Raw genomic sequence first — 21948 nt, 5'->3', positions numbered from 1 at the left:
TCTTCTGCCTCAGTCTCCCAAGTAACTGGGACTACAGGCACGCTCCACCACGCTGGCTAATTTTTGTATTTTTAGTAGAGATGGGGTTTCACCGTCTTGGCCAGGATGGTCTCGTTCTGTTGACCTTATGATCTACCTGCCTCAGCCTCCCAAAGTGCTGGGATTACAGGCGTGAGCCACCATACCCAGCCTTGATTTTACTTATAGAAATAACTTAAAAGTAACACACACACACACACACACATATATGTATGTGTATATATATATAAAAGTAACATATATATGCATACACACACACATATATATAATAATGCCTACAGTTTTTAACTAATAGGATAAGCAGCACTGAAATATTGCCATCCAGCACAACCCTTGGATTGGTTTGGTTTCTAATGTCAGTGCATCTGGTCTCCATTCCACTATTCTGGGCAAGATTTCCATTCTGAAGAGCAGCTTTGTCGTGCTTATTGGCGTGGCTTTGCCCTCCTTTTGTCTTTTCTCATTATCACGAGGTGACTGCAGGAGGTCTAGGCATTGGCTTCAGACAAGGCAGAAACTGACCATCTCCACGATACCTGCTATGTGGATGTGCAATTTAAAATAAGTTTCTAATCATTCACAACAAATTTCCTCCTTCTTAACATTAATAGAACTGAGTCACATGCTGACTGTGTAAAGCAGTGGTAGTGATTGGAGAACAGGCATCTTTTCAAAGAAGACTATCCACTTTACATTACATGAAGTTCCGTATTGACAATTCAGGTAACGTTTCCTTTTTAACAAGCAAGCCAAATACATACAATAGAAAAGAGATAAATTGTTTCTCTTACACACTCAGTAATACTCAGGTTTCTTCTTCTTTTTTTTTTTTTTTTTTTAGGAGAGAGGAAGTACTCTGCTGTATGCAAATGGTTCTCAAACTGTGGTTCCTTGACTAACAGCATTATTATTATCTGCGAACTTGTTATGAACACACATTCTCAGATCTGAGACCTAATGTACAAGAAACTCTGGGGCAGAGCCTAATCATCTGTGATTTACTAATTTTGTGGATGATTCTGTCGCACACCAATGATTTAGAAATACTGCTCCATGTCATCACTTAGTAGCAGAAGCAGATGAATACTTTGCCTATCTCAACACATAATGCCCACAGTCATGGTCATCTCCAACTAGGTGGTGGAAAGGCAACCAGTCTGGAAAAGTATAAGAGGAAAGTTTACTAGACCCCACCTGGAATCAGTACATATAAATTCCATCCATTTTTCATTAGTTAAAGTTCAGTCACGTGGCCACACATGATTGTAAGATAAGATGGGAAATTGCTGTGTGTGAAACATGACAGAATGTATGTGAAGAATGACATGTTTTGGTTAGAAATTAACTGTTGCTTTTACAACCTGCTTCTCTCTTTCCATACTGAACTTTGTTCACATTCGACTGTGTCTTACACCATCCTGTTAAAAAATTTTCACATGCACTAATCTTGCTTATAATATTTATAAGGATTCTTCAGTTTTATTCGCTTTGAGTTGTTTAATCACTATGCAACCTCTGGATTCCATCTCAAATAGCATTTCCTCAGGAAATCAACTGTATTATATCCTCTTCTTGCATATGCTCATAGTACCATATTGTTTTCTGTTATAGTTAGTAGGTGTCATGGTTTCTCCTCTACTTGAAGGCAAGGTCCAGGTCAGATTTTATTCACCTGATATCAACACACCTTGTATGATGCCTGGACATAATAGAAGCTCTGTAAATTGCTTCTGAATAATAATAAAAATATTTTAACAATATATATAATATATACCTTTATATGTATTTGAATAAATATATATGTATTTGAATTAGAATTGGCTACACATGCCTTATATAGGTGAAAATGTTTAGACAGGGAGTTATTTTCATAAAAATTAAAAAATCGAAAATTTTTGCCATCTTATATCAAAAGAAAAATAGCATAAAATATAAATGCAGGCAATGCCAATTTTCATTTTGAATCCTCTTTATTTTAAAGCATATCATCTTTACTTTAAATTTTATCTTTATTAGCAATTCTCTTTTCCTTTCATGACTAAAAAAGCGACTGTGCTTCAAAACCTAGCACCTCTCTTTCAATTTGCAACCCCTGTTGAGACTAAGGATAACTGAAAACAAGTTTTCCTTAGAAAAGAATATTGAAGCCTGATGTGAAGGAGAGAAAAGTGAAGGCATTTATTGCTAAGGCATGGAGGCTGATTTGGAGTTTGAGGGAGTAATTTATACCATCTCTTTAGAATTTTTTACACCCCATTTCTGAGCTTCCTTTTCTCTGAATCTTAATATTTATAAAAATAAAATGAATGATGTCTAACGATCTCCGAAGTACAATTTTATATAAATTTGTATCTGATTGAACATTTGAGTTCTTTTAGATGTCCAACAATGTATCTAAATGTTCCACTGCAATCTTGAATACAAAGAAGTCAGAACACAGTCACTTGTTATAATCATCACATACAACTGAAGTATAAACTTTAAAAAAGGTCAGCCTTGTAGAGAAGGACTCTGCTGTTTGTCAGGCATCGAAGGCACTTTGACTTTTTACCTCCTTTCATAACAAAAATTGTACATGAATTCCAAATGATTGGGTATGAATTTCCTATCAAGATGATGTTCCAACTAATTAACCCATCCTCACTGTAATTTTAAACCTATCATCTTCGGGTTTTTTGATAACCTTCACAGGTTTATGTGGAAATGAAAGAAATGTCAACCCATATTTATGTTCTAACAAAAAGTGCTAGAAAAAAGTTACGACACCATCAGTAGTTTCATTAGTTTCTTTTTCTGTTAGCAAAACTTTCCAAAGAAGTGTGAATTAATGTTTACAGAAACCAAAAATATTAACCACATGAAATAGACAGTTTTATGATATTGCCTACCTGCTCATGCATCAGACCAATGAAAAGCAATTTATAATTTTCTAGCTATATTATATCTTACACACAGAAACCAAATGTCTGAGCTACATTGAAAATGGCTACTGGACCCTTAATTTTGATCACAGCCTATGCCACAATGATTGATAGGTAAAATTGGATTTTTACCGTGAAAGTTTCAATCTGTTTAGATCAAGTGAGTGAAATGAATGTATCGATCAATTGGGGTTTGAGTAAGTCTAACTTCATACTGTAGCTCTGTGTTGATACTCTCCAGTGATAGTCTGGGCTTAAAGGGGGTATTTTTGTTTCTGTACAGTCCTATTTTCTAAGCTTGTTTGAATACAGAATACTCTGATAGAATCTCTAGGGGAAAGAAGTATTCCAGGAAATACCAAGGGGTACATTTTGCCAGATGACATTATGCCAGGCTAGTAAAAGGTAAATTTCCTTGAACAGAAAGCAATTTATTGTTTCAAGTGTTTTGTTCAACTTTATTTAAATTACATGTGTTGTTTCCCAAGTGAATCACACCTTTACACATTTGATTGTTGTATTTTAAAACATTAGCTCTGTTTCTACATTTTTTATTTTGCTGTCCAACTTATTTTTTAAGATATTTCAGTTACTCATAGGAATGTAATACACTCTGTTACTTTCATTTTCACATCTTTTTTGTTCTCTTGGGATTGTGTGTTGGTGGAGTGGGTGAGGAATGATGAATACATTTACGTGTAAAGATGGCATTTATTTTCTGATGCTGCCAAAAAATACAGAAATAAATAAAAGACTGTGCATGACAAAAAATGTATAATATACATAGAATCGGGATAAAACAATGTAAGTTTGTTCTGTAAATAACATTTTAAAAATTTGAATAATTTCCAGCGTCAAGTAGGATAAATACATTAACATTATTTGTCTATGTACGTGTGTGTGTGCATGTGGGTGTATGTGCGTGTGAGTCTACATTAAAATAAAATCATCTAATAATTTATCTGGCACTTTCAGTCTGCATATATATCTATTCTATGAGTCATTCATACATTAAGCAGACCAGGGACATCTTAATTATATTTGATATGATAAATATAAAAGTAAACTCTATTAATATAAACATTGGTTATTAATGCCAAATTAGCTTTATCTTGCTCCTGCTACAGATTTTTTTTACTTTATCACTTTATTTATAATAGATTTTCAATTCGAAATAGGTGACTACATAACAAAATTATCAAGTCACTTTGGAACACCACAAAATTATGTTTCTTTACAAACGTAAGAGGAGCCATGATCTTCAGCTGTTCCCTGGGCCTCATGCATATGATATGATGATAATATTTTGCATGCCTAATTATGCGGTTGAAAAACCTCTTGTCTAGGAAATATATACTGTTTTTTTATTGAAAACAATAGACAATATATTGGATTAAGCGTAAGTGATCACGATGGGGAAAGCCTATACAGAGGTCACAATACAAATGCTAGAAAAAGTGGCATATCATTTTCATTAGTGTATTTTATTTAGCATATCTCTCTTTAAATAACACCTCTTCCCTGATACTTAAAAAAAGAGGTGCTCTTGTCTACTGTCCAGATAAAGAGGCATTTCTAATATGTCAGAATTTGCCACTTTTTTTCACCATGAAAAGCCATCTACTGTAACATGTAGCAAAACCTTCAAGCTTGCTATCACTCCTCTGGGCTCCCTCCAAAAAGCAATTTATATCAGCTGGCAAGGTCACTGAGGAAACTGGTCAAAATGCAGGTGGGAAATGCAACCCTGTTAGGTAGAGTCTTAATGCATCCATTTATCAGGGACACAAGGTCATATCAATGGTGTTGAGTATTAAACTTTGATTTTTCCAAGCATCTCATGGCAATTGCCAACTTGGGAGATGATATAAAATGTGTTAGAAATGTAACTCTGCAGGCATATTTCTTAAAAGTAAGTATATATAAGTTAAATATATTAATGATATATGAGTTTCTTTCAAAAATTATACGAAGCAAAATTTTTTTTTCTGCAATATAATGCTGCAACATGTCATATTTTCATGGCACATTAAATGTGGTTTTTATCTAGTTATTGATTTCTAACCTTCCCTTGGTAAATTGCTAAAACATCATGATCTAGGTACCCTATCCCTAAAGTGATAAAATTATGCAATGTGCCTTCTCTAATGAGTTTCTGGTGGAAAAGAAACTACAGACACACACACACACACACACACACACACACAGAGAGAGAGAGAGAGAGAGAGAGAGAGAAGTTACACATACTATGTCTTCAAAAGGTCTAGATATTCACATGGCAACCTTGTCCTTCCTTTCACTTTCCTCAGAAACCCCTTTCCAGAATCCATGAAGGAATGTTTCAGGCCTTTTGAAAGTATATGCTCAGGAAGGCTGTGTTATGTAGAAATAATGTCCCTTTTGTTGAATGAGCAGCCATGACCAAATCAAGTTTCTAAGGTTAGTGTTAGATCTCTAGAAAATAAGAAAGTATAATGAATATCTCTTATAATTATTTTTCTTTCTGTCTTTTTGATTTCTTCATCAATACCCTGCTGATGTGCATATTATTGGTATACCTTGTTTGCTCATAGGTCTCTCTAATAATAACCCACTCAGGCCAGTCTCTCCCTTAGGCATCATGGCTTTGTCTTTCCTGGTCTTCCTACTCTCTATTCTTTCTCCCATACCACTGAGAAAGGAAGAAAGGAGGGGAGGGAGGGAGAAAGGAAGGGAGGGAGGGAGGGAGAAAGGAAGGAGGGGAGAGAGGGAGTGAGAAAGAAAGGGAGGGAGGGAGAAAGGAAGGGAGGGAGGGAGGCAGGGAAGGAGAGAGGAAGGGAGGAAGGAAGGAAGGGAGGGAGGGAGGAAAGAAGAGAGGGAGGAAGAACTTAGATAAATATATTTTAAGTCCATGCCTCTCACACGCTAGTTATTACTAATAACAGTTTTCATCCCCAAAAGGTCATGTATACTGATTCAGATAAAAATGTTCAAACCCAAAGTGATATGACTTCATGTTTCCATTTCTAAATTTGTACCATTAAGGAATACAGACTTCTATGGATAACTTTCTGAGGTTTACATATTTTGGTAAAAAGGTGAGAGAATGTCTCTTTGAATTATGCTATCAGAAAAATCACAATCAAGATAAATATTTTTTAACTAAAACTAATAAAATGTAAAAATGGAATCTCAGGCAGAAGAAATAGCACTTAACAAGACAAAGAGGCATTCAGTTGCCTGGGATGATGGGGAAAAGGTCAGTGTTAAGGGAAATTGGAAAGGAAGACTAGTGGCGTGCTATGTCAGTTTGGTCACTCTTCGAAGCAATCATGAAGATTGAATTAGACATGTACCAGGTTTATTACAGTAAATACATGTGAAGGATGAAAGAGTCAAGAAACAGGAACAGGTGTGGTGAGGCTTCAGTCACCTTCCAAGGGAGAGAAAGAAAGGAGGAAGAGTTAATAGAAAGAGCCTCAGATTGCAGCGTGGCTCTCAAAAAGACAGCCAGACTGAAGGAGTGTTCTCTATCAAAGATTTGATGTTTTCAGCAGTCTTGCATGAGGATTCCTACAAATTGAGGTTAAACAGCTCCACAGACTGAACTCAACATGCATATTTTAAATCTGAAATCAGATTACCAGTACACAGGAGGGATATGGTTTTGCTATTGGCTGTATTATTCATTCTCTGAGTATTTTTGCCCATATGTTTTTGCTCATCATAGTTCTTACAGCTGGAATGCTGCTTATGTTGAAGAAATAATACGATTCTCTATCTTTTATAAAGTGTTCTTGGATTTCTCCGAAATTATTAGAATTTAACACATCTACGTCTACATCTAAGTAGTATTTTTCTTATGTGTTTTATGTGACATAGTTGCACATACATACTTTTTACTAAAATTTAGCCTTCCTTCTTGAAATGATTTCTGACACTGAAAAATAATAAACGCATAACAAATATGTTAAGTTACTTGGCATAAACTATAAATAGTATAAAACACCTACCTTTCAATGAAAAATTACAGATCAAGTAGTATTGATCATGGGCCCAAAATGACTCAAAAAATACTATTTTAAATATTCTGGTAGTTGCTCTTCTTGTTGAAATTTCTGCTGCTACTATTGCCAGGTTGGAGTAATTGATTAATAAAAGTGTAATTCATGAAAGCTGATTTATTTAATGCCGATTTCAGTGGCATTATGTCTGTGAAAAATAAATTTAGAGTGAACAAAGGATTTGGCAGTATTTGGATATTCTCTGACTTTTCCAGGAACAGTTGCAGAAGTGAGAACTGAAGTGCATTAAGTTCAAAGCTGTCAACCATGCCAATGATCCTAAGCTAGAAAAGATTACAAAATAGAGAAACTAATATTGACTGGACATAGAAACATATGCAAAACAAAATAAAACAAAGAAAAGAAACCATATATAATGAAGAAAAGAATAAGATATTTCATGAAAAGGATTTACCATCAGATGATGAAGTCTGATATTTTTGGATATAACCGGATACTTTAATTAAGAGAATAAACAGATCTGGATTTTGACAAAGATCAGAGAAAACTTCCCGCAAAGATTTAACATCATTTCACACTGGATGCCACAAGTTGAGTATAGGTGATGTGTGTTTTGTTGGAAAGTTGGTGTGGACTACTCAGCTGATGAGCTAGTTATTTGACACCAAGAGCATTGCTATACCCTTTAGAAACTAACTTTTGAAGATCCTGAACTTGAAAATTAAGCAGAAAATTCATCACTTTACTTTTGCTTTAATAGTGTGGACTTGTGACTGATTTGTCTTTCCTATTCAAGACAGTTTGATATGAATTATTTTGCTTTTAAAGTAACAAGAAAACTGATGTTTACATAGATTTTATTATGAAAATGTGGACAAATTATGTTTGTCAAATTTGCCGTGATTCAATTTATCTAACAAAGCAAAGTGTAAGACTTGATCTCCTAAAATTAGCAACCTATGTTAATATCCTGATAGAACATGCTTAGCTTTTCCATCAAATGTCAGGTCTGGCCCTAATGCCCTCTCAGTATTATAAGCAGGAGCAAAGAAAACCACGCATATCCCAATATATCATGTTCTATCCCCTTCCCACCTCCAGTAAAAAAGGGAAGCATTTAATAATTGAGCCTTTCATATTATGGGATACATACTTGGTTACTCTACTTTCATTTGTAACAACCTTACTGGGATATAATTTACATATATGACATCCCTCCATTTAAAGTATAAAATGAAATGGTTCTTACCATATTTACAAAGTTGTATGATCATTAACATGAATTAATGTTTCCCAAAATAAAACCTGCATTCATTAGCAATGACTCCCTGTTACACTCCCCACTTCTCACGCCACTCCACCACTATATCCAGCCCCATTCCTAGGCAACCACTAGTCTACTTTCTGCCTTTATAGTTTTGCCGGCTCTATACATTGTATCTAAATGGGAATTACATAATATGTTTAGACAGTTGTTTTAATTTAATGGAAATCAATGTTTTGTGCTTAGGTTGTGTGTATTTGATATTTGTGTAACAGCGCTTCCCAATCCTTTTCTCATATACTTTTTCTAAAATAATTAAAGTTAATATTATTTGTGGAATACATATTATGTAAATTCAAGTATTTTACCTTAGTTTTCTAGTGTGAGGCTTTGGGCTTAAACTATTCTAGTAAATATCTCTTTAATAGCCAATGGGGAAAAATAGATGTTTCCAAGTTATTGTCTACATTCAAAAAAGAAAATTACTCACTGTTCTCTACTAACTAAAGAAAATAAATACACATGAATCTTCCCAGACCAAACCTATCAATTTCTAGTTGTTTTTCTGAGTTATGAATGGCTACTGGCCATGACGTGGCTGAATAACCAAGTACCTGAGAGGAGCAAGTTTGAAAACAATAATGTCTGTGAAAGTGGAATGAGAATAGACTAGGGGAATGCACCGAAAGAGGGCTGATCTTGGCGTATCCTATCATCATTCACCAAAGAGCATCTACTGCACGGAGCCAACAAAAACCAAATGGAAATAATGGTGCATTAAAAGTACACCACCCAGCATTTGTCCTCAGCCACACTATCCTCCTACAATGAATCCTTGGTGGCTGGTCTGGAGGTTATGAATGACTGTATTAGCCTTGCTTCCCCTCATGTACTTCTTCTTACATCAAGACTGATAACATTATTCCCACTGCTGAATATCTGACCTATTCAGTATTAGAGACTGTCCCAATTCTCACTATAGTACCATTCTTTGAAGAGACCATACACTTGATGTCCAGTTAATTACTTAAAACCCCTTTCATCCTGGAGAAGGCAATAATTCATCTTTTTGTGATTCAAACATATATTGCATGTGGTTTTCCCTCTTCTGCCCATGATGCCTCTGCCAGGGCTTTCTGAGTGGCTACGATTCTGTAAAACTTCCCTTTGGACCAAAGGATCCTTTTGTAGCTAATAATTTTGACACTGGATGCATAAAAAAATGAAACCATTATAACCAATATATCTATAGCTATATCTTTACATATCACCCAAAAGTTAGTGGCCTAATCGATAGAATGAGGAATGACTTTTTAGCTAGGATGTCAGCCTGGAGATGGCACTCTGTAGGGTTGCCAATCTGTCCTCTGGAATGCAGTATACATCATGTGTATCCTAATAGCTAAAACGCAAAATGAAAGAAACGGTGAAAGCAGGATTAACAGCATTCATTATCATTCTTGACCCTTTGGAGAAGTTTAGGCCTCTTAACCTTGCAATTTTAGCCTCTGAAGGGTTAAATGTCATGGTCCCTGTGTGGGGTAAATTGTAGGTAAGAGACGCTAAGACCATCCATAAAATCAGAATATTTCTTGTCCTAAAACTATGAGTGCTATCTAGCAATTTTGGGTCTCATGTATATCAAACATATCAAACCAAAAAAAGGAGCTACTAGGTTCTCAGCAGTAATTATTACATAGAGCTAAAGTTGTCACAACAAACTGAGGGGCAAGAAGCAGTAGATCTGAACATGATAACCTCACTGCAGTGCTTCATAGTGTGTCCATGCCTGATGATAGCAGCAAAGAGCAATTGCAGTCCCAGCATTATAAGCAGGGCTTGGGTATAGGCAAGGTGTTCAGAACTGCTAGTCAAGGATCTGGGAAATACAGAATGGGTGGTAGAAAGGGAGATGATGTATATTCATTATGGCATCAGAATCAGCCACAACAATACAGACTGTAGCTGGTTTCACTCAGCTTTCATTTTATGGCTTTCATAGAAATTGTGGTAATTACTCTGAAGTAACAGAGTGTGGTTGGTGTAGGACATGTATAGATTAAAATGAACAAGGAGTGAGTTGTAGAGTTGCTCATGCATATCTGCCGAGAACACTTCTGGATTTACTTGCAACATTTGTACACAGTTTCCTGCATGCCAACAGCTTGCTACATTAATTACCTGTATATCTCTCTGCTCCTCTGCCTGAGGGCTTTCTCAAGCATGACAAACCACACTTTGCCATACTCAAGTGCAACCTGGAATTGTGATTTTGTTCAATCTCCTAGGGTTAATAGTCAAATAATAAAAGACAACAGTCAGGAGAAAGCAGTCAGCCTCCCCGGCTTCTTAAGAAAACATTCCAATGTGGGTTACTTAGTTTGTAAAAGTCTCACAGCATGAGTGAGCCCTAGTTGCTTTTAACATTGCTATTAGTTAATGAACCTCTTATTACTTTTTTCACGTATCACAATCCCATGTGCCTCACTTGTACTTCCTAGCAGTATCTACCATATAAACTGCCTGATTAAGGGGTTACTTCAATGCCTACTTTGTGATGGGAATTCAAATGGAAACTATGTATCAGTTTGAAATTATTTATACAATTTGATTCATCATTTTGATGGAGTAACTTTTAAGATAATCTTTTAAGAATAGATTTTTATGAAGCTTGTGTCATTAATATTCTTATTCCAAGCCCCAAAACAAAAATATTTGTCAGAGACTGCGATCCTGGATGGCTGTAAATCTCAATACAGAAGACTGATTTTTATTATTTCAATTAGTAAGTATGATAGTCAGTGTAATAATTTCCTTTCTCCCAAAGTTGTCTACGTTCTATTCCCAGATACCTGTGACTAGGTTATATTACATGAGAAAGGGGAATTAAGGTAGCAGATGGAATTAACGCTGCTAATCAGCTGATGTTAAACTAGGAAAATTATTCTAAATTATGCAGGGAGGCTAAGTGTAATCGCGAAGGTCCCTAAATGTGGAGGACCAAGGCAGAAAAGTCAGTGTCAGAATGACTCTATGTCGGGGAGAACACTGCTGCTGCTGCCTCTAAGATGGAAGGGACCCGAAGCCAAGGAATGCAAGCCGCCTCTAGAAGCTGGAAAAGGCAATTGTATACTCTAGATAGTACACATTTCCTCATAAGGCATAACTTCTTCTTGATTCTGTTACGCATTGTGTTCCTCTAAAGTTTCATATATTGAAGTTCTGACACCCAGCACCTCAGAATGTGTATTTGGAGACACAACCTTTAAATAGATAATTAACTTAAAATGAGGTCATTGAGGGGGCCCTATTTTAATATGAGGAATTTAGGACACAGACAAATATGTGTACAGCGTGAACCTGAAGAAAGCCAACTATAAGTCAAGGAGAGAGGCTTTAGAAAAAACCAACCAAGCTGACACCTTGATCTCAGACTGCTAGCCTCCAGAACAACGAAAAAAGTAATTATTTCTGTTTTAATTATTTCTAGTTATTTTGTTATGGCAGCCCTGGCAAACTAATATAAACTCCTAAATATTTTATCATATTTCAAATATTATGATATACTGGAGCTTTTCCATTGCAATATTACATTTATGTAACTTATCACAACACACTTACTTTTTACATTTTTGGTACACCTCTGAGAAGAAGGAATATGAAGGTTGCATTTTTAGTAGAACGTATAGAATTAAAAATAGTTAAACTTTTATAATAAATCTTTCTTTGAATACTTGTATAAAATCAAATACTACTTAGGACTCAGTTGATTTGCTGAAGTTTGGAAACTATTGATTTACTAAAAATATTTGCTCTTTCTCTCTCTCTATTTGGAAGGCAATGATGATATAAAGCACCTTTACCATAAAAAAGTAGCACCACTGGACACAGTCCTTCTAAGAAGGAAGATATCCACTCAAACAGTTATTTTCCTTTTGAATTTATATTTTCTTTTCTTTTCTTTTTTTTTTTTTTTTTGAGACGGAGTCTCGCTCTGTCGCCCAGGCTGGAGTGGCCGGATCTCAGCTCACTGCAAGCTCCGCCTCCCGGGTTCCCGCCATTCTCCTGCCTCAGCCTCCCGAGCAGCTGGGACTACAGGCGCCGCCACCTCGCCCGGCTAATTTTTTGTATTTTTTAGTAGAGAAGGGGTTTCACGGTGTTAGCCAGGATGTTCTCGATCTCCTGACCTCGTGATCCGCCCGTCTTGGCCTCCCAAAGTGCTGGGATTACAGGCTTGAGCCACCGCGCCCGGCCTTATATTTTATTTTCAACCACATCTAAAGCTTCTAGAAAATGGTATTGAATGTTAAATCTCAAAGTATGAACAGTTGGCACATCCATATATTAGTGATTTCATAATGTTTTCTGGAAAGCAACCTGGCTGATTTGTATGTTTTAACAAGTTGAATCTTCAAAAACTCCATAAACTATTTAGAATAACTTGTAATGTGATTAAACAACTACATATATATGACGAATCTGGGATATACTTGTAATTTAACCCTGAAAGTAATTAATTGCTTTAATGTTTCAACTTACATAGAAAAACTTAAGGTATGTACACAGTTTTTACATTATATTCACATACACACACATATTAAGGTTCATATAAATAATTTCTAGGTTAGTTGATTAACAAGATTTTTTTATTTCTAAAAACTATATCTCATTATTCTCAGTTATGTGCTCTCAGAGATAGATTTGGATTTGAAGACAGTGATATGTATCTAACATGCCCAACAATCAAGACTAATCAGGTAATCCACACACAATTTTATCTTGGCCTCTTGTCATTCCTTTAAAACTTATTCTGGCTGGAAGGGATGAGAGTGGCCATCTTCACCTGACCCTGGGTGAAAATTTGGGGCAAACCTCATGGCTAATAGAGAGCAGAGAAATTATGAGAAAATTTAAAAGGATTGTTAAGTGGCAGCATAAGCTTAAAGTCCTGATTTATTCAAAATTTTAATCACTAATAATACTCCTAATGAAAGAATAACAGCCATTTGTTAAACTAAATTCATGTGCCAGGCTCTATGTTCAGTGATTGATGATTACCTTATTAAATTTTCCTGTAACTCATTGAGGTATGGGCTATTATCCTCTGACTTACAGAAGAGGATCGAGCCATATAGATTTTTAGTTATTTGCCCAAACTTATATAGAAAATAAGTAGTAGAGTTGGGTTCAAATCCAGGAGTAAGATCTGAGCCAGTAGAAGCACCCGCTGCTGACCCCCTGCTAAGCCTCAATCTTACCATTTGTCCACTTTGTCTTTTCTTTAGAGAAGGCTGGGAAGATTGGAGTGAATTAATTTAAAAAGACTGATACACAGTGGACTAAGTACAACAAAAAGACTAAAATATAGATGGTATCAACACTTTTCCTCTGTTTAATCTGGAATTATATAACTGCTATAAATACGACATTAGAATAGTGAAGTAGTTTGAATTCTGAATTCAGTTTGAGTGGCCGCACTCATCTAGGTGCTCAAGCCATTGATAATTATAGTACTCGCCATTGTGTTAACTTAAAAAAAAATCACACAATTTATACATTTGGAAGGAAGACTTAATTTTATATAAAGGTTTACCACCTAAAAGGTGACCTTCCTGACAGGTTGGTAAGTGTGGCCTTCAGCTGTCAACAGACACTTTGAAGGAGGGGAAATTGGGGAGGTAGTTCAACATATATATTCAACAGGTTATAGGAACAGCTATGAATATTCATGAAGGTGGTCCTAACACATGTGTATTGAATACACAGGCAGGTTACATGAGATCCGTGTTCACCCTGAGGTCGAGACTTATGATTTAAAGGTATACAATTAGCCCCTATCCATACAAAGGGTCTTTTCAGGACAGTATGCACCCTCTGTATACTGGCCGGAATCAGTCCATAGTTAATGGTCTTATCACGAGAAAGTGACTGATACCAGTCTCTTGTCCAATCAAAGCTGTAGTTACGGCTTGCAGAACATGGGCTGAGGGTCTACGTCTGGTGGTGACTGGGCTGAAAATTGTTTTAACATTGTTTATCTTAGGCCAGTGCTTGTCTAGCTACAAAACAAAACAAAACAAAAACCAATGGCAGTTAGTACATAGTTTATTCTTTTTTTTTTTTTTTTTTTTTTTTTTTGAGACGGAGTCTCACTCTGTCGCCCAGGCTGGAGTGCAGTGGCCGGATCTCAGCTCACTGCAAGCTCCGCCTCCCGGGTTTACGCCATTCTCCTGCCTCAGCCTCCCGAGTAGCTGGGACTACAGGCGCCCGCCACCTCGCCCGGCTAGTTTTTTTGTATTTTTTAGTAGAGACGGGGTTTCACCGTGTTAGCCAGGATGGTCTCGATCTCCTGACCTCGTGATCCGCCTGTCTCGGCCTCCCAAAGTGCTGGGATTACAGGCTTGAGCCACCGCGCCCGGCCCATAGTTTATTCTTTAAGTGTACAGGTGTGTGACTTTACCCTTGCCTGGCATGGTCTTAGGTCTTATTTATAATTTGGCATCTTATTGACACAAAGAGTCCACTCTGTCAGTCTAATGATCTCTATTTTAACATGAATGCCGGCCAACGTCTGGAAAAGAAGTGGGTATAATGAGGATGAGACCTGTCTCACCTTCCATCCCATCATGACTAGGAATTAATTTTTAAGGTTTCCTTGGGATCTCCTTGGCCAAGATGGGGTCTGTTTATTCAGTTGCAAGACTTAGGGTTTTATTTTGTTTATAACTGTAATGATAATAATGAAAAAGTAGGGCAGAGGAAGAAAAATAATATATAAATTTAATGTATGCCAGACCTGTTTGTATTTTTTATACTATCTATACATTTTGTTTTGTTTTCCATTTTTGCAAGAACCCATTGAGATTTATACTATTATTATCCTATGCCTTTTACAGGTGAAGAAACTAAGTGATTAAGCACCAAGTCAATTGCACAAGATGTTATAATAATATGTTCACCTTAACTTGGAACCATTGCAGTATTACCCCAATCAACTTTCTTTACTCTAATTGAAAGTGAATGATTACCGGCTTTTTAGTTAATATCAAAAAAGATTCATTCCAATCTAGAAGACTGCCTGCAAGCAATGTGAACACGTGTGTCTAGTTTCTTTGCAGGTTCTCCCAGTTTCGCCTTTTTTCTTTCTCCTGATGGAAAATCACAGAGTGCCTTGACAGCTCTGTGACCCAGCCAACTTTAGATTTTTTCCCAGTAAGCTTCAAACAAAACCGAGATCTCAAACATTCCCAGGCACTGATAAAGTTATGTAGGTTTTTGCCCAAAGCACTGAAAGAAACTGGCCTTGGCCCTGAACCAAATTTCTTAAACCTTCCTAAAAATGCCGTAACTGGACCTCCCTCACTAGAGCCATATTTAGGTAGAACGTGCATTTCTCTCTGTCTTCTAGAAGGATTGCTGCAGCACTCTGTAATAAATGCTTTGGGCTAGTCAACCAGGTGTTTTGTGCTTCTTTGGAATCTCAAACAGCCCGATCTTGGGATGGTTTGGAGCACTCCTTTATAGGCTCTTTTCTGCTGCCACTCATGAAATTATTCCAGACAAAGTACTTCCCCATTCTTGCCCTAACATCTGGGTCACACTGAAATCTCTAGACCTATAAAGGACATCAGCAAACCAAGTCTAGCCCCAAATCACAGATAGTACCTTCCACACACCATGATTAGGAAGTTCCGTGAAAGTACAGAGCAGATAGGCAAAATGGAATAAAGCGATGTTTTTCCTCCTGAAAACTCTTACCTTCCAATGCGGTTTAGGTAAAAAAGAAACAAGCAGAAGAAGATCCCCATCACCCCAAAGCCCTCAATTTGGAGCCTGGGCCCTGTAGGCACTGAAAAGCTTTTATTTAAAATGCAATTTATGACTATACCAGTGGAATTCCAACATAGCAGCTCTCTGATTGGCCTTACAATTATAACCAGTAGAGGCTCCTCCTTGATGCAGTAGGCAGAAGCCCAGTGGCAATGCAAAGCCATAATGCGTCCACAAGAGAAGTCAGGCTAGACAGCCAAGACAAGACAGAATGCTGCCCCCATCTCCACAGCCACCACCTCTTTGCCTGAGAGACACGTGTCACTGAAGCCAGAAGACAGACAGACAGATATACAGATGATGGGCATGCAGGTGAGAGGTGACAATGTGCTAGCAGCCCTCACTCTCAGAGCCTCCTCCACCTTGGCGTCCACTCTGGCGGCGCTTGAGGAACCCTTCAGCCCGCCACTGCACTGTAGGAGCCCCTCTCCGGGCTGGCTGAGGGCGGAGCCAGCTCCCTCTGCTTGCAGGGAGGTGTGGAGGGCAGAGGCGCAGGTGGAACCCGGGCTGCACGCGGCACTCACAGTCCAGCGCGATTTCTGGCGGGCGCCGGCGCTGTGGGCCACACTCCAAGCGGCTAGCTGACCCTGCCAGCCCAGGGCAGTGAGGGGCTTGGCACCCGGGCCAGCAGCTCCGGCGGTTGCGCTGCGTCCCCCAGCACTGCCGGCCCACATGCACCACGCTGGAATTCTCCCTGGGCCTCAGCCGCCTCCCCGCGGGGCAGGGCTCGGGGACCTGTACGCCTCCATATCCCAGCCCTCCTCTCTGCGGTGGGCTTGGCCTGAGCCTCCCCGACGGGCACCACCCCCTGCTCCGTGGCACCCGGGTCCCATCTACCGCCCAAGGGCTGAGGGGTGCAGGCGCCGCTAGGGACTAGTGGGCAGCTCCGCCTGCAGCCCGGGTGTGGGATCCACTAGGTGAAGCCAGCTGGGCTCCTGAGTCTAGTGGGGACTTGGAGAACTTTTATGTCTAGCTAAGGGATCCTAAAGGCACCAATCAGCACTGGTCTAGCTCAGGGTTTGTAAATACACCATTGGGTACACTGTATCTAGCTCACCTAGTGAGGACTTGGAGAACTTTTCTGTCTAGCACTGTGTGTCTAGCCAAAGGATTGTAAACGCACCAATCAGCACTCTGTCAAAACGGACCAATCAGCGCTCTGTAAAATAGACCAAATCAGCTCTCTGTAAAATGGACCAATCAGCAGGATGTGGGTGGGGTCAGATAAGGGAGTAAAAGCAGGCTGCCCGAGCAAGCCAGAGCAACCAACTCTGATCCCCTTCCATAGTATGGAAAGTTTGTTCTTTAGCTCTTTGCAGTAACTCTTGCTGCTGCTCACTGGGTACACGCTGTCTTTAAGAGCTGTGACACTCACTGTGAAGGTCTGCAGCTTCACTCCTGAAGCCAGCGAGACCAGGAACCCACCAGAAAGAACCAGCAACTCCAGACGCTGCCTTTAAGAGCTGTAACACTCACAGCGAAAGTCTACAGCTTCACTCCTGTCAGCGAAACCACGAACCCACCAGAAGGAAGAAGTCCAGACACATCTGAACCTCTGAAGGAACAAACTCCGGACACACCATCTTTAAGAACTGTGACACGCACCACGAGGGTCCACAGCTTCATTCTTGAAGTCAGTGAGACCAAGAACCCACCAATTCTGGACACAGGTAGAGGCTGAGATATGACATTTTATTTTTTTTAGCAGAACTTTTCTTTAAAAGTTGTGAGTCATTTGGATTTTCACTTTCAACCATTTATCTTCATGACAGATTCCCTTATGTTGGAAATACTTTCAAAATGGAATCTTGGCTAACAGAAAAAAATATAAAATAATCTCATTTTTCCTGCAAGGAAGAAAAAAACCACAACTGTGGTGTCATTGTACATATAAATACAGATGCTGAAAACTGAAATGCAAAAATATTATAATTTTACTATTTACTGTTTGTATATTTAGCAGGCCTTTGCGTTTGAGAAATAATATTTTTACTCACATAAGGGAAAAGAGAGGACTGGTTTCCTGTTCAACTACTATGGCAGTAGAAGTTGGATGGAGTAATGTTGCTTGTAGAAGCTGTATAGAAAAATATGTAGCACAATGAACATGCTACAAGGCTTGTTAATGTAGGTGTGGAAAATGTTTAAAGAAACCTTTCAGACCATCACCAAATGCGCTGTGACTGAGAAAGGATGAGTCTGCGACAATAACCAGTTCATCCAGAAACAGTCTGAATGAACATCTGTCACACATACATTAAGAAGGCTTGTAGCTTGTAGCATGTTTATTGTGCTACATATTCTACACAGCTTGTGCAAGCAACATTACTCCATCCAACTAATACTGCCATAGTAGTTGAACAAGAAACCAGTCTTCTCTTTTCCTTTATGTGAGTAAAAGGTAAAGAAGTATAGGGTGGGTATAAGGTAAAGAAGAACAAGAACTTTTATCTACAGTAAAATCTCCCTTACATTTAATTGGAGCACCCCAAACTCTGTGCTGAGCTGCTTGCATATCTCAGAGTACACTTAGACACACAGTACATCCATGTCTGAGGTAGCCTTTGCCCTAAGTGAAGCCAGGGAGCTTGTAGTGGCAGGAATCAGATCTCTCCAGTTGTTACTATGCTACTAAATTAATGATATACTGATTTGTAAAGGTAAGATAATGTTTTATAAATTATATGTATCTTTCAAGTAAGAGCACTAAGCTGGATTGAACAGTGAACATATATATACACACATACACAACGAATATATTGGACAATATATGTAACATAAATATATATTTATATTTAATATAATATGTATTTTATCATAAATAACACAATATATTTATATATAATATATAATGCAATCAAAGTATAAAATATATTTATATATTATATTAAATATACATAAACATATATATTTATATATTATATTAAATATACATAAACATATATATTTATATTTATATATAACATATAAATAATGTATATGTACAAGGAGAGAGAGAAGAAGAGAAATAATGAGGCCCACAGAAAATACCAGCATATAGGTTAACCTCCCTACCTCCCTTGTGGAAATCTCCATATTTTATTCCTTATCATTTCTCTCAGGGAGAATTTCTGAACTGACCATTTAATTTTACAATACAGAGTCAGGAAGCCCAGCAAGCAGGGGGCACAGGAATGGGGTTGCACAGTCCACAAACCCAGCTTGCATCTTTCATCCAGTGGAAACAAGCAAAACAAACTCAGACTCTAGGGGAAAAAATAGCAAATATAATGAAAGACAATCACATAAATGTTTGAAAGAAGGGTTTAAAGTATTAGCTATTTTTCCCTTAGTTTAATTTTTAAAAAATCTTAAGCTTTCTGAGAAAAACAAGATAACTCTACAGATAAAAAATAGAGGTGGATGTGATTAGGACAGATTGTAAGGAACTCAGGAAGACAACATAATTAAGATTTACCACATTCACATTTGTAGGAAAAATGAAATGTATGGTGCAGAAAATAAACTTAAAATTGTTCTCAGTTTATGGAGGGGAAAAAATGGAGGAATATAGTCAATTATAAAAAAAAAAAAAATGAGAGAACAGAAAGAATAGAGACCTAAATTGGAATTGCTCACAACTAACTTTTATTATGCATCTTTGAAATGTAAGAAAGATATAAATTTGAAATTCTAATTTTTTCTTGCAAATAGCTTCCAAATGCCAACATTTTTTTTTAGAATGTTTTAATATGCAAATCATAGAAAAATGCCTTTCATTTGATTGAGAGCAGGTTCTAAGCAAATCATGAAATAGACAAGGCAATATTAAGTATTGCTCCTTATTACTGTTGTTACTAACTATTGTTTGGCCGAAAGCTACCTCCATACATAGTGAATTATTATCTAACTTGATGTGTAAACAAACTGCAACCTAACCTGAGAGTATATACTCTTGTAGCAAGTAGCCTAGTCTCAGTCACTCTTAATAGCCAAACCTTCAGCCAATCATAGACTGACAGCTACCACAACATGTCCAAATAAGGCAAAAACTAAACTGAACACAATCAGGCTATTTCTGTGGGTCATTTCCATTTCTCTTTCTGTACATGTGTATGAACTCCTTGAGGAACAGAGCTCTCTGAACTGCTTTTCATCCTGAGTGCTAAACTGTTCCTGAATCATTTTTTTTCTGCCCAAATAAACTCTGTTAAATTTAACTTGTCTTGGGTTTTTCCTTTAATACCGTTAACTAATTTGGTAGGTTAAAATGTTTTTATGTTAGGAGAAAGCAGAGCAGGATGGACAAATAGCCTCCAACAACTGTCCATATTGTAAGAATGCCAAATTGAACAACTATCCACATACACACAAAAAAACCTTTATAAGCACCTTGATAAGATCCAAAAATCAGGTGAGTGATCACAATACCTGGTTTTAACATCATGTTAAGGAAAGAGGCAGAGATGATAGGAAAGACAGTCTTGAACTGCTTACACCACCCCTCACCAGGTTTCTGGCAATAGCTGTATGGTATAGAAAGACAATCTGAGCACTTAGGGGAGGGAAAAGGAGCAGTGATTGTGGAACTTTGCATTGGAACTCAGTGCTCCCAGTCACAGTGGAAAGCAGCATGAAACAGAACTCCGCAAGTGCCAGCGGAGGGAGCCTGTAGCCCAGCCCTAGCCAGAGGCAAATCAGCCATCCCAGTGGTTGGAATCTGAGTTCCAGCAAGCCCTGCCACCACTGGTTAATGAGCTCTGGGATCCTAAATGAACTTGAAAGGCTGTCTATGCTACAGGGACTACACTTTCTGGGCAAGTTTTGGTGCCGTGCTGGACTCAGAGCTAGTGGACTTGTGGTGTATGTGACATAGCGAGACAACAGCCAGGATGGCTAAGGAAGCACTTGTATCATCCCTCCCAGTCCCACACAGCGCAGCTGGCAGCTGTGGAAGACTCCTTCCCTCTGTATGAGGAGAGGGGAGGTGACAATAAGGAGGACTTTTTCTTACACTTTAGATACCAGCTCGGCCACAGAACAGAGCACGAGACTCCTTCTGCATTCAGAAAGGAAAAAGAAGAGTAAAGAGAATTTTGTATTGCAGCTTGGGTACCAGCTTGACCACAGTGTGGTAGAGCACCAAGCCGACTCCTAGGGTCCTCGATTCTAAGCCCTGACTCCTGGATGACATTTCTGGATCTTCCCTGGGCCACAGGAAAGTCCACTCCCCCGAACAGACAGACTCAGGACTAGCAGCATCTACTACAAGCTAACTCAAGAGTTTTGGGGCCTTAAGGGAACATTGGCAGTAGCCAGGCAGTACTCACTACAGGCCCAGGGCAGTGGTCGCCACGGGGTGAGACTCCTCTGCTTAAGGAAAGATGAGGGAAAAGTGCGAAGGACCTTTTCTCGTGTCTTGGGGACCAGCTCACCTACAGTAGAATAGAGCACTGGGATTCCTAAGATTCCTGACTTTAAACCTTGACTCCCAGTTGGCATCTATGGGCCCATCTTTAACCAGGAGGGATTTCATTGCCCTGACAGGAAGGAAACAAGCCTGGATGGATTCACCACCGGCTGATTGTAGAGACCTTGGACTTTGAGTAAACATTGGCAGTAGCCAGGCAGTGGTCATTGTGGGCCTTAGGCAAGACCCAGTGTTGTGCTGGCTTTGTGTCTGACCCAGCACAGTTCCAGTGGTGGTAGCCACAGGTGTGTTTGTGTCACCGCGCACAGCTCCAGGCAGCTCATCGCAGAGAAGGAGATTCTGTTTGGGGAGAAATAAGGGAAGAGAACAAGAGTTTCTGCCTGATAATCAAGGAATTCTCCTGGATCTCACGTAAGAGCTACACAAGGCAGGATATCTTTGAGTCTGTAAGAACCACAACATTACTGGATTTGGGCTGCC

The sequence above is a fragment of the Macaca nemestrina genome, chromosome 4 (genome assembly GCF_043159975.1).
Source record: "Macaca nemestrina isolate mMacNem1 chromosome 4, mMacNem.hap1, whole genome shotgun sequence".
In the NCBI taxonomy this organism is placed as follows: domain Eukaryota; kingdom Metazoa; phylum Chordata; class Mammalia; order Primates; family Cercopithecidae; genus Macaca; species Macaca nemestrina.
This window is presented reverse-complemented; position numbering follows the sequence as displayed.